The 12,494-nt window shown below is 47.1% G+C and overlaps 1 long non-coding RNA gene across 9 annotated transcripts; it reads left to right on the top strand.

Moving 5' to 3' along the window:
• Positions 1–5,000: 5,000 nt before the first annotated feature.
• On the top strand, positions 5,001–7,698 carry LOC119318927. 9 transcript variants are annotated; one of them, XR_005154281.1, is made up of 6 exons: positions 5,001–5,159; positions 5,261–5,475; positions 5,830–5,956; positions 6,775–7,019; positions 7,148–7,297; positions 7,428–7,698. It is a non-coding gene; the product is annotated as an uncharacterized LOC119318927 (long non-coding RNA). The 9 variants fall into 9 exon arrangements; XR_005154282.1 differs by having other exon boundaries at positions 5,001–5,475; positions 6,775–6,874; positions 6,967–7,019; positions 7,209–7,297; XR_005154275.1 differs by having other exon boundaries at positions 5,001–5,475; positions 6,775–6,874; positions 6,942–7,019; positions 7,209–7,297.
• Positions 7,699–12,494: the final 4,796 nt, after the last annotated feature.

Below are 12,494 nucleotides of genomic sequence, written 5' to 3'. Positions count from 1 at the left end.
GGCTAGACGAGCCCGGCATAAACATACAATTGATAAAGGCTTAATAACCGTATACCCCTGCACTAGGGGCTCCGCGCATATAAAACAAGAGACAATAAAGCTCAATCTTACCCATTTCGATTTATACTTTGTTTATTTAGTATAACTCATGTTCGACACGATCTTTCTTTAACTAAGTTCCTCTCTTTTACAGATGAACAACGTGCTACACCCGTCTAGGATACGTCACAACGGAGACATAGGCGCAGACGTGCAGCAGGGACCCGTTCCAAGGATTCTTTTCAGATTAAGACCCTGCGTAAACCTTTTTTACTCTCTCTTGTTGATACACATCCCCTGGTTTCTTGGTATAACCAAGGAGGAGGCTGGCGTTTTGGCATGCGGCCACATCAGAGTTTTGCGCGTACCTGGACACTAGGGGCTTATTACTAAGGGTGTTATCCTGCCCGCCCTCATAAAGACCGAATACCTTAGGGAGTGTTCGGCGTCGCGAGTTTGGCCTTATATGCATCAGCTCCGAATCATGTCTTTGGTCAAATGTTGGGTTTGCCCGGCTCATGTGTTTTGCTGCCTTACGTTCCGCTCTATCGGCTAAGGCGGCACCAGGAGGACTACTGCGATTGTGCCCCGGTTCGGCCAGGCGAGCACCTCAGTAGAGAAAGCCGAAAACTGACTGTCATGATATAGCGTGAGACTGGTCAACCACTCGATGACTTACCGGAATCTTTAGGATTCCTCCGCATTAACGAAGGGCCGTTTCCCGGCCAGGCACATACGCGCCCCGAGTTTGGGCGAGCGCAGGCGCCACCAGGGGCTATATAAGTAGCCTCAATGTCAAACTCCTATGGCTAAGTGAAAGTGATAAATCATCATAGTCCGATTGCCTAGTTCGCTGCGCTATCACCTCCTTTGTAGGACCAAGACGTTGGATCAAGTGTGAAAATGCGCCTTCTGCAAACACCCCCGCATTATGTGTGTGGGGGCTGAAGCCGACGACTGCCATCTTTCAGATTATATACACGTATATGTTAAACGGCCGCACATGAGGTATTCCAATACTTGCAGGCACAAGTATAAAAAGCTTCTACAATTTATCAAAATATTGTTTTATAATAATACATGCTATTCGAATATAGTATCCTTCGAGCACTGCGTCTCTATTAAACGAGCGCCTTGCAGAACTTCCTGAAAATAGCGCCCGGCAGGTACTCAGCTTCCATCTGAGTCTGGGGTTGCAACAACGGTGCCTTCCATTTCCGCCCAGTATGTCTTAACACGGGCAAGAGCCATCCGCGCACCCTCTATGCACGCTGACCTCTTCATCGCATTGATATGCGGCACCACACCAAGGAACTGCTACACCAAGTTGAAATAACTTTTCGGCTCTGGCCTCTCTGGCCACAGATGATTCATGACATACTTCATGGCGAGTCCGGACAACCTATTTATCTCGGCCCATTCGGCCAAACGATCGGCTAATGATAGTGGACGCTCTGGATTGTGGAACTGTGACCAGAAGAGCTTTTCCACTTTGCGATCTTCTTGATCTTGGAAGTGTTCAGCCGCATCTGCGGCACTCGCTGCTAAATCCAGATAGGTGTCCGCCGTACTCCACATCTGGTCTAACGGAGCATGTTTAGAATCACAGAACTTCCTCCGCAGTATAAAGGGCTTTCTAGCCGCGATCTCTCCGGCCTGACGCAGCTCCTCCTTCATAGCTCTCATCGCAGAGCGAGCACCTTGGCACCGGCAACGGCCTTCTTCAGGTCCGTCCGTTCCGCCCGATCTTCTTTTTCAAGAAGCTTGCAACGGTCAGCAACGTTCTTCAGCCTCACGGCCATCTCGGCCATTTCCTTCTTGCTTTGGCAGTGAGCAGCATGTTCGGCTTTCAGCTCCTCAATTGCCTTTCCGTCAGCCGCATCACTTTTCCTGGCTTGCTCCTTGGCTCGGGCAAGTTCCGCCCGAAGATTCTCCATGGCAGCAACACCATCTGCATCAAGCGCACACATTGTAAGATACTGGCATAAAGCTCCTCTTACCAGGCGCCGCCGACGGAATTACATACCTTGTGCCTCGTTAAACCGCTTGTGGACAAGCGTGATGTCGGCATATGCCACGTCAAGTTGCCGCTTTAGCTCGGCAAATCCATTAGTCCGGCTGGCCACCGGACACTTCGCCACCTACGTATAAAGGCGGCATATTAGACCTGGGATTATGATCCTCTGTGCGCCGTCACTTTTGACAACACACAGAGTCTCAGGGGCTACTATCTACACAGGGCACATCTTATTTATGCGCAACTGTCCAAAAATGGTACATTATTTCGCGTACCTCAAAACCTGTCAGTAAACTCCTGACGGACTCATGCAATCCGCTCTCCGTGGATGAAATCCTCTCAATCACCGTACCCATCAATGCACGGTGCTCCTCTGAGATGGATGCTCGCCCTAGCAGATCCTTCAGCTCCTCCGACCGCGCACCAGACGGCGCCGGACTCGTCCGATGGCCCTTTTCGAAGGTCGGACGCGGAGGGCTTTGGGGGGCCATATGACTACCTTCCGGCCCCGCCGGATTTGGAGAAACCCTCCGTGATGATACCTCAGGGTCGCCCGCCTCGCAAGGCGGTACGGCAGGGGGAGGCGTTCCGCTCTCCATCATCTCCGGAAGAAGATCCCCCGAAGACGAGCTCTGCTGAGAAGGGCTAAGGTCCGAGCTACAAGGTAAATTTTCGATTACTTTTCTCAGATATAAAGCAGGGATTTCTCTCGTTTCTTAAAAAGAAAACTCCTCTCTACTTACGGCTCGGTGGAGGGCTGATCCCCTCGAGGGCATAATTCGGCCGAAGTATCCCCCAGCACAGGACCCTCTGGCGAAGATTTCTTCCCTCGCTTTAAGGCCATGGTCTCCGGGTCTTCAGAGGCGGTCCTCTTCTTCCCCTGAGGAGAGGAATTTTCGATTCCTCCCTTCCGGACAACCTCCTTTGAGAAGTTTGTAGCTTCCTTGTCCCCTCCCTCGCTTTCCTTTGAAGGCACAACCTCCAACATCCTGACTAGCACGGGACCCGGCGTGGTCTCGAGGAGGGGGGCCGGACACCTGATTAGCTTTGCTTTCGCTACCCACTCCTGTTTAAAGGACAACTCTTTTAGGGGCAATTTTATGATAAATATACGGATAGCGAGTCCGGGCACAAGGCTACTTACTTGAGTATCCGGACGATTGCAGCTCAGACCTGCGTCCTCCGTAGAATCCAGACACACTACTTGTGGTCCCAAGAACAATTTGTACACCTCCACGGGCGTCATGCCAAGAAAATGTTGGAGAACTCGTGGTCCCTCCGGGTTGAACTCCCACAGGCGGAGGGGGCGACGTTTGCAGGGCAGAACTCGGCGAATTAACATAACCTACGTCACCACAACCAGACTGATGTCTCTTTCTAGGAGATCTCGGATGTGGCCCTGCAATAGGGGCACGTCCTTTGCCGGCCCCCAGTCCAGCCCCGTATTGACCCACGACGCCAGTCGTGGCGGGGGACCCGAGCGAAAGGCAGGTGGCGCCACCCACTTAGGGGCCCTGGGAGCGGTAATATAAAACCACTCTCGTTGCCATAAGCTGGACTCCTCTTGGAAAGAGCCCTTGGGCCATGGAGTACTAGCATTCTTGCTTATAAAAGCACCTCCGCACTCCGCGTGCCGTCCCTCGATCATCTTCGGCTCTACTTTGAAGGTCTTGAGCCATAGTCCGAAGTGAGGAGTGATACAGAGGAAGGCTTCACACACGACGATGAATGAGGAAATATGGAGGATGGACTCAGGGGCTAAGTCGTGAAATTCCAGCCCATAATAATACATGAGCCCCCTCACGAAGGGATCCGTCGGGAAGCCTAGCCCCCGAAGGAAGTGAGACATGAACACCACACTCTCACCAGGCTTGGGAGTGGGAATGACCTTCCCTTGAGCAGGCAGCCTATGCGAGATTTCGCCGGTCAAGAACCTGGCCTTTCTCAACTTCAGCACATCCTCCTCCGTGACGGAGGAGGGCATCCATCGGCCTCGAAGGTCGGAACCGGACATTGTCGAAGGTCCGAAGCGCCTGAAATCTGGAACCTTGGGTGTTGGAACTCGAGGCGAAGGGCGAACTCGTTTGAGATTGAAAGAAAGGAGTAAGGCCTTGGTCTCTTTATAAGAGGTTGAATACCAAGGGCCTTCCCCGTGACCGTTTGGGGACTCGCCTTTGATCGAGAAAATATACCAACGGGTACGGTTGGGTTACCCACGCCCGTATTGATGAGAATCCCGAATAAGGGGACACGATCTCTGCTTTAACAAGACGTGCCAAGGAAACCGCCTCGCTAAACGCGCTGAGGTGGGACAATAAAATGATTCGAATAAAGACTTGGCCGTGGTGTGATGTCACGCTACGAAATACGTTAGCAGATTAGATTTGTGTAAATATTATTCTCTCTATGGCAATATGTGGAAACTTATTTTGTAGAGCCGGACACTACCTTTGTGTTCGAAATCTTCTATGAAGTACTTGGAGGAGGAACCCGCCTTGCAATGCCGAAGACAATCTGCGCGCCGGACTCGTCGTCATTGAAGCCTGGTTCAGGGGCTACTGAGGGAGTCCTGGATTAGGGGGTGTCTGGATGGCCGGACTATACCTTCGGCCGGACTCCTGGACTATGAAGATACAAGATTGAAGACTTCGTCCCGTGTCCGGAAGGGACTTTCCTTGGCGTGGAAGGCAAGCTTGGCGATACGGATATGTAGATCTCCTACCATTGTAACCGACTCTGTGTAACCCTAGCCCTCTCCGGTGTCTATATAAACCGGAGAGTTTTAGTCCGTAGGACAAACAACAATCATACCATAGGCTAGCTTCTAGGGTTTAGCCTCTCTGATCTCGTGGTAGATCTACTCTTGTATTACCCATATCATCAATATCAATCAAGCAGGACGTAGGGTTTTACCTCCATCAAGAGGGCCCGAACCTGGGTAAAACATCGTGTCCCCTGCCTCCTGTTACCATCCGGCCTAGATGCACAGTTTGGAACCCCCTACCCGAGATCCGTCGGTTTTGACACCGACAGTGGGTGAGGCGGTAGGATGCAGCAACTCGCCGATTGCTTGGTCGCCACCGATGCCAAGCAACAAGAGCGGGTTAGTTCGACTCGGTGTCTTTCTTTTTTTATCCTCCCTCCCATGGAATTTGCCTGGATCTTGGCGAGCTCCTCAACCACCTAATTTCTTCTTGTTTCAAGTGTGCACACCTCTAGCTTGACTTGTGGCGGTGGCTGGTATTACTGGAGCGGAGGCACCTTTCGTTTTTCGTCCTCTTTGTTGGTGGGAAGGGGCAGCAGGTCGGAGGAGGAAGCCACACAATCTTGGCAGGAGAGGAGATGGGGAAGGGTGACAAGCTATGTGGAATGACTCAGCGCTGGTGGACGCCTTGGACCATGCTGTCACCACCTAAAAGGTATGCGCCCTTGCCCCCCTTTGATTCTCTTACCCTTTCCGCCTTGCTGGGAGAAGATGTAGTATGTGTGTTCTATTTTAGACAATGGAGTTCATGCAAGCGCGTTCACGTCATGTTCCATTCTGCAATGCACAAGTACTATGTTCTCTTTTATATCTGGAATCGTGTCTATTTGCCCAAGTACTATGCACACAACAATACATGGTCTATACTGCTGCAAATTGTTCCGCATTAGGTTTGAATCTGTTAGTGAAGTTATTGTATGGGGTAACGCCGTACTTTTATGGGTTGATTAACAAAATGGATTTGTGTGTGCTATACATAGCTAATCCTTTGCAACAATTTGATCAGTAGGGTCTGCTATAGATGTTGAAATCAAAGGCGTGGCCTCTATTTGATCAGTAGGGTTTGCTATAAAACTGAGAAGAAGATAAGGAGGAGTATGGGTCTGCACGTACCTATAAGAAGAAGATGTCCTCAGGTGATTTGCTTCTATTTTGATTATATAATTGTAGGATCTCTTGGTACCAAATTTGTTGATATTGTGGTGTAAATTTTCGCTCTTGTGATTTGTCTCTTGTAATGATCTTGAATCCTACAGTCAGTTGCATTTTTGGTTCCTATAGTCAGTTGCATTTTTGGTAGTAGGTGAGAATTTGGTCCTGCAATTTGGTTCCTACAGTCAGTTGCATTTTTCTTGTATGAAAAGAAAGTGTCTTAGTTTATCCATATCACCTGAATTGGACCATATGCCATTTCCTAAGCTTTGTCTCAACAAAAAGGGAAGGAATTGGGAATTTGGGGTGGAAGCCTGTCTGCTTGTAAGAAAGATAGCCTTTAGTCCTAAGGACAATCTGCAAAGGATAATGTTACCATCAAGCCATTAACTGCACGTACAACATTCTTGTTTGCTCTGCAGAACTGTAGAAGTCTTCTTTACAAATTTAGGCATGCCACTTTTTTAAGGCTCCATTTGACATTGAGCTGGATTTGATTATGATATTGATAACTTCGTCGTGTTGAAGTGCTTTTGGAATTGAGTGTTTGGATACTGGATTATCTTTCAATAATAGCTTTTCATTGCGGAACACATAAGATGAAATGTGACAATCATCCGTCAACATGATTTATCTGCAACTTAATTTTATGTTTAAAGAAGAGCAATGAACATTTCGTGAATTGTTATCTGCAACAGCTTAAAAACTAAGCACGCCATACTTTGTTTATTTTTTGTGGGGATGCATAACAGTTCATTAACCACATACTGATGCTAAATTACCATTTATTTATTCCTAGCAGATTTGAGGATTCTTGAGATGAGATAGATTGCAGTACATCCTATCACCTCATGGAGAAAAGGAGCCTAGAGAAGAACATTCAACTTGAGCTGGAACGTGAGGTATATCCTTTTCAGTTTAAACATTTCTTTTTGTTTGTCCCTTTAATGATAGTTCAATTGTGAGAAGTGCTGCACTCGGCTCCCCTGACTAGTGAACTCCGCCGCTGAACGATGCTCCTCAGCTACACTGCTCCTCCGGCTGAAGGTTTGCTCTTAGTTTTAGATCTCCATAAGTTATTCTAGAATCTATTATGCTCTTTTGCATTGAATTCATGGGGTTGAAACTGTCAGTTGTGCCTATGTTTAATTCTAAAATATATTTGCTCTGTCTAGAGAAGGTAGAATGACAAGGTTATTTAGATGTTTGACACTATCTGAGATGCCCCTTGATTAGTAAGGTGCGTCCGGAGCCAGAAGAACTTGAGAAAGGCATCATACATTCCTTTTGCAAGACACTTACAATTTCGGATACGAGTACCAATGGTAGTTTCTCTGTTCTTAGGAGACATGCTAAAGAGTGTCTTCCTCTACCTGTTAGCATTGAAAGCATGTTTTTACTCCAGTTGATGTGTACACAATTTCTGGCTTATTGAATAGTATGGTTGATTTGCAGGACATGTCTCAGAATCCGCCATCTCAAGAACTGGTAGCCAAAGATCTCCATGGAACTAATTTGCATTTTCGTCACATATTTCGTGGTGATTTTACAATTTAAGCATTTAGCTTGAATACCCTTTAAACTTCCCGTCGTTGTGTTTTTATTGTTTTGGTATAGCACTAAATGTCACAATTGAATGTTGAATTCTTACCACTGCAAAAACCTGCAGAATATGCTGATTCATTATTTCTTAAGTATGTGTGAACTGTATCCCTGTCTGGTTCTATTTCATGCCTTTCGGTGCTTTGTGTTTCAGATGCTCTCTTTGTATTTGAGTGTCATTTATTTAGCTCTTTCAAAATTTGTTGTTGCAACTTCTCACATGCCATGTCCATGTGTTACAATATAGCAACAAAGCAAGTGGAATGAGTGCCTCCCAACCTGGCACCGCCCAACTTACTCTCAAGAGGCGCCACAAGGTGGTGCCCCAACCCCTAGTTAAAGCATCATCGATCACCCTCACGGAACAAGGTGATATATAGCCAGAGAGCATCAACCTCATTTTGTGCCTGTCATAGTAGAAGACTAACAATTATTTTACCGACACCATTTAGTGATTGTTCCTATCCATGTCAATGGAGCGGGGTTTGGAATAGGAGGCATTAGGAATAGCACCTTTACAGTGCGGTCTTGTGGATGAGCATCCCGAGTAATGGCGCACATACATCACCTTGCCCCGGTCAGCTGCGCCTCCAATCGACACGGGCACCGCATACAAGTTGACACGGTCGGCTGTGAAGACGCAGGACGCACTGCATCGGAGTATCTCTGCGACGCATGCACTCGACTCGTCCACGAGCCTAGTTGAGTCGCTTCGGGGTCCATGCTGTTGGCTGAGTGAGGGTGAGAACGTGGCTTTTTTATCCAATGGAGCACCGGCGGACCGGGCCGAGCCAAGCCCTCCTCGGGAAAGGCAACACCAATTTCTGCAGCGTACACGACAGCTAGCTGGTACCCCTCTACGTACGCTCACACACATAGTAATATATGCTTGTAGCTGGCTGTACTGTCGCATCCACCGTGCCACGTTTTACTGAACATGTCGTGCAGATGCAACGTCTACACGCCATCCAGCTGATTTTCTTGCATAAGTAATACTCGCTCTGTTTATTTTTATAAGATCTTGAAGACGTTTCAGACAAAACGCAAAGTAGCTCATTTTCAGTTGTCTGAAATGATTTATAAAAATGAACGAAGGAAGTACTATATAATTCCAACACCACCTACATAATAATGCATACCGTAATACTATACGCCATCACTCTTCTTTCTTTGTGGGATACCACGTATTTGGTACTTGTGGTCTATGAGATTATGACCCATCGGTGGATGGATGGGTGGGCATACGTAGCCATATATTTTGAAAAAGAAACAGCCCTAGTCTCTACATCATAGTGATGCATACAATTATTTTATTAATTATTCATTAAAACCTAACCAGACCTCACACCGAAGTTCAATATCTAAAATCGGACACCGTAATCAAGCGGCATCGCCGGGCCTAGGGCACAAACCGGTCCAACGCGTTCTCAGCGAGCACCACATGCGCTCGCTCTAGAATCAGCTGCCACCATCTTTGGCCGTCCCATCTCCAGGAGAGATCAATGCATAAACCTTGACAGAGGCCCAATTGCCGTTGGCGTCACCACGACGCCAGATAGCGCCACCATCATGTGTTCATCCATCAACACATGTCCACCGCAGAGACCCCGCTGCCCCCATGCTGGAATTTAGACATGCCATTGTCAACGTGCCAGATGCCACGCTGCTCCACCTTCACGAACACCACCTGCTGCCACTGGTCCCAACTCCTCCACCTGCAGTTCCTCTAACCGAACACCCAAGGCGGCACCTCCTAGAAGGGCACAACACACGTAGTGCTGCCGCTGTCCAATCTAAGGAGATTTCGGATCTTCACCCGAGCATGGGGTCGGGGTGGAGGGGAGGGACCTCGACGGCGCCTGCAAGAAGGAGAGCGGTGACCTTGGTCGTCCCCACCGTCGAAATGAGCGAGCCATCCAGAGTTTTCTCTAGTTTGAAGCCATGTCTACCAGCCCCCGCCAACGTACCTCCGTGGTACAACAACAAATGCAGAGAATCAAAAATAGATAACAAATAAAATCATTATCTATCACCCTCATAGAAAAAGACGATATATAGCCAAAGAGCATCGACCTCATTTTGTGCGTACCGTAGTAGAAGACTAAGAATTGCTTTGACCAACACCATTTTATGATTATCCATATCCACCTTAATGGAGTTGGGGTTTGGAATTGGAGGCATCAGGAATGGCACCGTTACTGGCGGGACGCACCGCACAGCATCCCGAGCAGTGGCACACATACATCGCCTTGCCCCAGCCAGCTGCGCCTCCAATCGACACGACCACCGCAAAGGAGTTGACACGGCAGCCTCCGGTGACACTGGACACATCGCATGGGAGTATCTCTGCGACACATGCGCTTGACTTGTCCTCGAGCCTAGTTGCCTAGTGTCGGGGTACATGCTGCTAGCCTGGTGAGGGTGAGAACGATACATCTTTATCCATTGAGGCATCAGTGGACCGGGTTGGGACAGACCGAGTCTGCCCCGAGAAAGGCCAACACCTATTTCCGCGCCGTACACAGTAGCTAGCTGGTACCCCTCTACGGACGCTCACAGACATGTCATACAGGTCTAGAGTATGTCTATGCCATCCAACTAATTTTCTTGTATATGGATAATACAGGATAATTCCAGCACTACGTACGCAATGACAAATACTTCATCCATTCCTCTATGTAGTGCATATGCTATAGTACTACTAGTACATCGTGAGCACTCTTTTTTCTTTGTGGGATACCACGTATTCGGTAACCGTGGTCTATGATCCATCGGCGGATCGGTGGATGGGCATACGTAGCCATAGAAACGACGGCCCAGTTCATAAGTACGCGTCAGCTAGCTAGCCATATACTGGCTTGTCGTCAGCTAGCTATACACACCTACATTATGAGCTCACGTAGACGGTTAGTACACCCGGCACGCACTGCCCAGTTAATCAGTACCCTACCTTGCCAAAAAAAGAAAAAAACTGAGATGTACCCCTACAAGATGGACTACTAGTAGTTTTTCTAAAGGAAGTCTCATGTTTAATATATTTGTTGAATTGTTTTACGTCAATTCGCTAGTTACAATAAAGCAATGTATCCACCACGCACTCTAGACCCATTATCTTTTGTGAGGCTCGACTAGACTTGTAGGAGTATGAGTATTTCACGTCGCTGTCCACAGTAAATTATTTTTAGCAGCCACGGAAAATGGAAAGACAAACCACAAATTAAGATACTCTACTGACCAGACTGGTATTCCCCCCGCAAAAAAAGAAGAACACTAGACTGGTATTTTTCACCCGCACCCAACGTCGTATTATTGGCAACGATCCATCCACAATCCATCCGTCGCTCGGAATACTAGCATGCAAAGTTTGCAAATAGCAACGGCTGCCCACAGCGGGCTTCCAACACCTCTCGGTGATAGGAGACTGTCTGCCTGCTCAAGTCAACGGCTGGGCACTTAGGTTGAACATGAACAAATTTGTTTGGACTCATATCTATATGCCTCTGAATTGTGGATCCATCTTTGGTCAGATATGAATCTTAGACAGGATCCTGTCTCTGCAAAGCAAGCAAATATTTGTTCTTTCCTGTGGTGTTTCCGTGAAGCTTTCAGGACCAGCCTTTTATTAGTCATCTTTTGACTGATCCGCCTCTATTTACCACCCCTTTCATTGATTGATTGTTATGCCATGTCATATTGTTATCTATCCAGCATGGAATTATAGTTGGAAAGGCCCGCTGCCAACTAAATTATCCGGGGAAAAAAGTTGGAGAACGACGTTCATACATCATGTCTTGATATACTCCGGACGGGCTCGTATGGTGATTAAAGTGCGGCTGCAGTTAGACCTCTTTCAATGCAAAGGTGCTTAGATGAGGTGCTAAATCCATTAAATAGCTTAACAACTTAACTTCCAATGCATAGGTGTTTAGCTTGTTGTTGCTAAGCACACTTTATTTAATGATTTAACATCCAAACTCTTACATGCATTGGCCAACTTCTCTCATTTAAGTGGTTTACCTAGATTCACGTGCTTGGTATTGGTTCTTCCTGAGGTTACCAAAATGCTTTCTCTCCTTAATTGTTGCGCCATGTCATGTTTTTGTTTATGTGGCATGCTTAGCACCTGTCCACGGTGGAGCACTAGGAAGGGCCTTAGACTAGCCACAGTGGGAGTAACTTCAGTAGTAACATCGAGTCCAACTCAGCAAATTTGCTTATGTGGCAATGAGTTAATGAGGAGAGAGGTAGTTGCAGTAACTTAACTAGTTACTGTAACATCACATGTCTCAATGCAATATGAGTCTATAATCTAATAAATGAATTTTTGCATGTTACCACACTTAAGTTACTACCCACTATGAAGGTAATAACATAATCTAGAGATATGTGTATGTTACTCTCCATTGTGACTAGTCTTAGCTGCTCGGCTTGGAACAGATCGAGGTGGGGCCAATCAGTAGTGTCCAGCCTGCTTTGGAGCTTGAAGCCTATCCATCCACATAGGGGCGGCAGCACGAGCTGAGGGTGACGTTTCTATGGCGATCTTTGTCGCGTAGATTGTGGTGGACGACGTCCATCGCCTACAATTGACGAGATGCGCACTCTCCACCGCATGACAAGTGGATCGGTCGATCCAGTAAACATGCGTACCTATCATCTCTATCCATAGAAAAGAATCACCCAACATGTAATGATGCATAAAAAAACTATTATTTTGTACTTATATTTAACACATACTATACAATAGGTAAAATTGCATGACCAATGGTGTCTAGATAACGTGTTAAGGCTCTTTATGGTTTGAATAGTTTAAAACTTCTAAAAATGAAACAAATAGTGGAACATCACGCAAATGATATAGGACGATCCAACAGAGTGATTGTTAAAATATGAGTTTATATGCCTTAAAAAACAATCATT

The sequence above is a fragment of the Triticum dicoccoides genome, chromosome 6A (genome assembly GCF_002162155.2).
Source record: "Triticum dicoccoides isolate Atlit2015 ecotype Zavitan chromosome 6A, WEW_v2.0, whole genome shotgun sequence".
Lineage (NCBI taxonomy): Eukaryota > Viridiplantae > Streptophyta > Magnoliopsida > Poales > Poaceae > Triticum > Triticum dicoccoides.
Note: the sequence above shows the minus strand (reverse complement) of the source record. Positions and strands in the feature narration are given on the sequence as shown.